The sequence below is a fragment of the Mastomys coucha genome, unplaced genomic scaffold (genome assembly GCF_008632895.1).
Source record: "Mastomys coucha isolate ucsf_1 unplaced genomic scaffold, UCSF_Mcou_1 pScaffold7, whole genome shotgun sequence".
Classification (NCBI taxonomy): Eukaryota; Metazoa; Chordata; class Mammalia; order Rodentia; family Muridae; genus Mastomys; species Mastomys coucha.
In genome coordinates, this window is record NW_022196913.1 from 13,839,348 (window position 1) to 13,845,537 (window position 6,190).

The window sequence follows — 6,190 nt, forward strand, 5'->3', positions numbered from 1 at the left end:
ACGCTGTAGCTGGTGTTTATCAATCCAGTCAACAGTGACATCAGACATGCCTGCTAGCTGTGACCCGATCTGAAATGGATACCCACAATCAATTTCATCTTTGTGTAAAGAATATTTTCATCTAATGTTTTGCTGTTACCAGACACCTCCAAGGTCGTCACACGGCTTCATCCCTCAATGACTAAAATCCTATCTACTGATGCAGCATCTTTGTCAGGTACTGAAGGGGCATATATGTTTCCAACTGTCTATTTTTGCACAGAAGATCTTGATGACTTTCTGAGTGAGAACATAGTCCTCGTGCTCCCTTGAGTCTTTTCAAAGACAACCCAAAAGGAAATCCCCACAAAATGAATAAATACCAGGGAAAAGTACATGTAATGCTGTTTGTGACATATTTTAAAACAAAGGCCTGGTGGTTGGCACAGACCTGGAGACATTCCATAGCCTTGCCAGAATGTCATGTTCACCTACAGAAAAGGCTAGTGCACCCCTCTCACTGTCAGAATGGATTTCCTGAGAACATATAGTCAGTAATGCCTGCTTTGACCAAATCTTTCCATCTTCTTTCCCCTCTTGTTTGTGAATCCAAGACAGTTTTTCTATGTACCCCAGGTTATACTCAGTTTAACACACTATCCTTCTGCAAAAGCATCCTAAGTGTTGTTATGACTGGAACGGGCCACTATGCCTGGCCTTTGCCCTTTTAAAAGAAATGTGGAGAGGGTACATGCAGTTGATTCCTTATGTAGGTATATGAAAATGTCATAAGGAGATCCATTATTGCATACAGCTATAATAAAATAAACTATTAAAAATCAAATAGGCACGTAGACGACTTCTTCGAGAAAGAGTTTCTGGAGAGAAAGCACATATACTAATCACTCCTGGATATTAGAAATTGTGGCAAGGATGTCCAGGCTGAACTGTGAACCACTCATACCTTTAGGTATGAAAGGACCATAGTTAGGAGGTCTCCAGGCCTTAGTGTTTTTAACAGGAGGTCATGCCCCAGTCTCCCTGTCTTTATCCTGTCCCCTTCTTGGAGCTATTGTTCTCTCCTTGTTCTTTTATTCAACCCCTAAACAGATGTTCTAGGCTTTATTCATCTTCACATCCATCTCCACTGCCACGGGACTCAGCAAACCATTTGCTGAGGAGATGATTTGCATTGTGATTCAGATGATTGCAGAAAAATTACTTATAGCATTTAGTACATTCCTTTGTAAGGGAATACATTCCATTCTGAGGCATACAATTTTCAGTGTAGGGTTAGGTAACATCTCAATTAGATGAGAGAAGATTAGTTATTTGAGATTTGACTAGGTAACTGATCCACCTTTTTGAAAATAGAAGTTACATTCTTGCCTCCAATCAGATAGATCCTTATGGATTTACAGTTAAATTTTAAAAAATAGAAACATGAAAGAACCAGAAAAATACATGCATGAACAGGGTAGGTAATATACTGTTGGGTAGGCAAAATTCTTTCTAGGTACAAAAATAGTGGCATACATTTCAAGACACAATTGAATCCCTAATAAGTATCCATGCCAGGAAAGTTGTGCACAAAGGAGAAAACCAAAATACAAAATTATATCTTCCTAACATATTACAGACATAAACCCATCAAGTTATCAAAAGTTCGTATTTTTCAATAAAATGTACATAGTACAAGATCACAGAAGAGCATAAATATATTATTTAAATGTAAAGAAACCTGCTGAACGAAGATGTCTTCAGTCTGAAGGCAGCTGACCAAAGCCTCAGTGCAGTAGAGATACCGGATTCTCCTTCTCCCTTTTATTCTATGCCCTGCAAGTGTCAGGGCAACCTCTCCTATTAATCTACAAATCCAATGCTAATCTCTTTCAGAAACTCCCTCACAAATCGTAGCAGTTGATCCCCTTGTTTCTATGAGAAAGTGCCTGGCAAAAGCAAATAAAAGAAAGAATGTTTAGCTCACAGTTTCATGATGGCTGGAAGGAGGAATGGCAAGGATGGCTTTAACTGTGTGGACAGAAAATTGAGGAAGTTGGTCACATCAAAGATAACAAAAGGAGAAAGACAAATTCAGCTCTCACTCTTTCTTTTTTCCCTCCTTTTAATTGGGTCTGGATCTCCAGCTCATGAGCTGTCTAGAAGTGTGTCTCATAGGAGATTTTGAATTCACTCAAGTTGATAGGCTAACCATTTTATAGATATACAAAGAAATAATATTCGATCCATACTTGAGCATAGTTCTATAAGTTCCCACATAAAGTTAACCCTCACTTTAAAGTAACATACTTATATTTCCTCTAGCTGATGAGAGGGCTTTATTACTCAGTTTCTAAAAGATTTCACAGCCTAAACTAAAATCATAAAATAGAAACAATGAGAGCAGAACAGAAGTTAGAAAATTTTTTTTGTAAATATAACTCAACATCTTACAAAGAGAAGTATTTTCAAGAGTTCATAAAATATCTGTGTTGGGATCATTTAATAAGCCACTGACAAAAGTTGAAACTATAGATAATATTTTATAGATCATACAAACAACATTAAACATACTTCCATACTTCAAAACAGTAGGAAAACCACACCAGGAGATAATTTAGTGAGTAACAACAGAAAGTTTCATATTATAGCCTGTGTAATTCACTGGCCATTCTCATCACTGAAAAGCCTGGTTCTGTGGTATACATCTGTGATTCCAACACTCTAGAAGGTGAGGCAGGAAGATCATGAATTCAAAACTAACCTAGCCCACATAGTGAGGCACTGTCAAAACAAGACAAAAGAGGTTGCTGGTGAAATGGATGCTATTGTTTGTTTTGTAGAGGACTCAGATTCAGTTCCCTAGCATCCCCTATGGCTTCTCTCAATATCTAAGTCCAGTTCAGGATATCTGATACCCTCTTCTGGCCTCCAGGGCACTTCATACATACAATGCCCATTCATGCAGGCACTCATAGATACAATAAAACATAAATAAATAAATCTCTTTTAAAAGGGCAAAATGAAGAACCCAATGCCATTAAATGGTATATTATTAAATTTATTGCCTTTCATTTTAAAAATGGAAAGATAAAGAACATTTTCAAATGTCATTTCAGGGCTGGAGAGATTGCTTGGCAGTGAAGAGAGCTTATTTCTTTTGGAGAGGACCCAGGTTCACATCCCAGCACAGTATAGTGGCACACAACCTGTAGTATTAGTTCTGCCAACTTAAGCACAGAAAGTATTACAAGAAAATTCACTCAGTATTCTGTATCCCTTCATAACATGCTCCTTGGGTAATAGAGAGAATGTTGTCACTGGGTTTCTTGGAGAATCAGGATCTGATACATAGAACACAAAAATACATGTCATAAAGAGAAAGGGTGAGAGAACAGAAGGAAGAGGAGATAGAAAGATACAGAAAGAAGAGGAAAGAAAGAGATGGGGTGGAGATCATGGGTGAAGAACACTAAACATTTTCTTTTTTTTTAAGTTTTATTGCAATATGATGAGAAAAGTTACATGATTTCAATTTATCTGAGTTTGTTAACATTTAAAAACATTTTAAGTAAATAGAATTAAATCACATTCTTGTTTCCCTTTTGTACCCCAACTCCTCCCAGAGACCCCCCTTCAATACCTACAATATCTTTTTTGTCATATTCTTTGAAATTTATAAAACATTATAACAATAAAAATGAAGATTATAAAAGTTGTTTGATATAAAACAGCAATCAATTTAACAGTCTTATGTAGATGCTTATATACAGTAATACTGAAAATACATTTTTCTTAATATAAATTTTAAATAACTCCAAATGTATTAACTGTATATTTCAAAATAATACATCACTACTAATATTTTCTTAAATGAAAATAAATATATAAATTGGTTTTGTTTGTTTGTTTTGTATTTAGTAGAGCTTAAGATCTTGGCTCATATTGTGGTAACTTTATACAAGATTTTCAAACGTCAAGCAAAGCATTCAGTCTCACTCTTTGTTGTTCCCTTTCCTATAAGCCACCTCCCAATTTAATTGTCTACATTACTTTTGGGTATATAAATACTTTTAAAATATGTAAGCTGTTCTGAAAACCATAGTATACTATAAAAACATGAAATAAACAATACTACTAATAGAGAGGCTGAGATAGGAGAAGCAAGATCTCAAGGCCATTATGTTATACACAAGACACTGTCAAGAACAAACAAGCTGAAAGTGTATATGGATTGTACAAGGTTGGACCTATTTCTCCAATTACCAAATTAGAGAGACCATTGGATGACAATCAACAAATTTGTATTTTCTCATGTTTTTGGATTTCAATCAATCAGGATATGTTGGTAATATTAATTTTCATATTAAGATATTAAGAAAAAGTAATTGTTACTTCCTGTTGTTTTTGTTGTAAGAGGTGAAATTAGGTTTGTGTGGATTTGTTGAAAGATTACTTTCTTGCTTCTTCTAGGTTGTAGTTTTGATCCTTATGCTGAGGTTTTTCTTCTATTATCCTTTGTAGGGATGGATTTGTAGAAAGATATTGTGTAAATTTGGTTTTGTCATGGAATATCTTGTTTTCTCCATCTATGGTAATTGAGAATTTTGCTGGGTATAGTAACCTGGGCTGACATTTGTGTTCTCTTAGGGTCTGTATGACATCTGCCCAGGATCTTCTAGCTTTCATAGTTTCTGGTGAGAAGTCCGGTGTAATTCTGACAGGCCTGCCTTTATATGTTACTTGACCTTTTAACCTTACAGCTTTTAAAATTCTTTCTTTGTTTAATGCATTTGGTGTTTTGATTATTATGTGATGGGAGGAATTTCTTTTCTGGTCCAGTCTGTTTGGAGTTCTGCAGACTTCTTGTATGTTCATGGGCATCTCTTTCTTTAGGTTAGGGAAGTTTAATTTTATAATTTTGTTGAACATATTTACTGGCCCATTACCTTGGGAGTCTTCACTCTATTCTATACCTATTATCCTTAAGTTTGATCTTCTCATTGCATCCTGGATTTCCTGGATGTTCTGGGTTAGGGGCTTTTTGCTTTTTGCATTTTCTTTGACTGTAGTGCCAATGTTTTCTATGGTGTCTTGTACCCCTGAGATTCTCTCTCCTCTCTCTTGTATTCTGTTGGTGATGCTTGCATCTATGACCCCTGATTTCTTTCCTAGGTTTTGTATCTCCAGGGTTGTCTCTCTTTCTGATTTCTTTATTGTTTCTATTTCCATTTTTAGATTCTGGATGGTTTAGCTCATTTCCTTCACCTGTTTGATTGTGTTTTCCTGTAGTTCTTGAAGGGATTTTTGTGTTTCCTCTTGAAGGGCTTCCAGCTGTTTACCTGTGTTCTCTTGTATTTCTTTGAGGGTGCTATTTATGTCTTTCTTAAAGTCCTGTATCATCATCATGAGAAGTGATTTTAGATCTGAATCTTGCTTTTCTGGTGTGATGGTGTGTCCAGGACTTGCAATGGTGGGAGTATTGGGTTTTGATGATGCCGAGGAACCTTGGTTTGTGTTCCTTATATTCTTATACTTTCTCCGCATCATCTGGTTATCTCTAGTGCTACCTGCCCTTGCTAAATCTGACTGGAGCCTGTACTTCCTGTGATCCTGGTTGTGTCAGAACTCCTCAGAGTCAAGCTGTCTCTGTGATCCTGTGATTCTGGGATCCTGTGATCCTGGGCTTGTTAGAGCACCTAGGAGTGAAGCTTCCTCTGGGAGTTTTGGGACTGGCTGCAAAGTTTGCACTCAAGGTCTGCCGACCCAGACAGACTGGAAGCAACCCAAGCAACTAGGCTGGCCAAGTTCCTGTGTGCCTGGTACCATTGGTCCCAGTTACGCCCAGTATTGGGACAGAGGTTGTTAGAACCCCTTCCCCCAGCATTGTTTAACAGTATGTTGTGGGTGTCCTTCATTTCTTTAACTATCTTTGGCTGATTTCTTTGGTAATATCTGTGAATTGTAAGTTTCCCAGAAGTGTGTTGTTTACCTTCCAAATGTCTGGATTTCATAAATGTCTTTCTGTTATTGATTTGTGGTTTAATCTTATTGAAGTCAGAGGATATGATTTCAAATCCTTTTACTGTTATTGAAGTCTTAGCCTACCCTGAAAAATAGTCATAGAAGTAAAAATAAAATATATATAAATGAATAAGAATTAATCAGCAGAGAATTGTTTTCAAAACTGAGATGAGGGAGATTCCAAATA

General features: G+C 36.5%; 1 long non-coding RNA gene across 1 annotated transcript in view; it reads right to left on the reverse strand.

Annotated features, from left to right (window-relative positions):
* LOC116082499 overlaps nucleotides 1-6,190 on the reverse strand; it is an 8,648-nt gene continuing 2,458 nt past the window's right edge. The window contains exons 3-4 of the long non-coding RNA XR_004115338.1: nucleotides 1,721-1,928; nucleotides 1-69 (exon numbers count right to left, since the gene is read on the reverse strand). This is a non-coding gene — a long non-coding RNA (uncharacterized LOC116082499). The remainder of the gene's footprint in view (nucleotides 70-1,720; nucleotides 1,929-6,190) is intronic.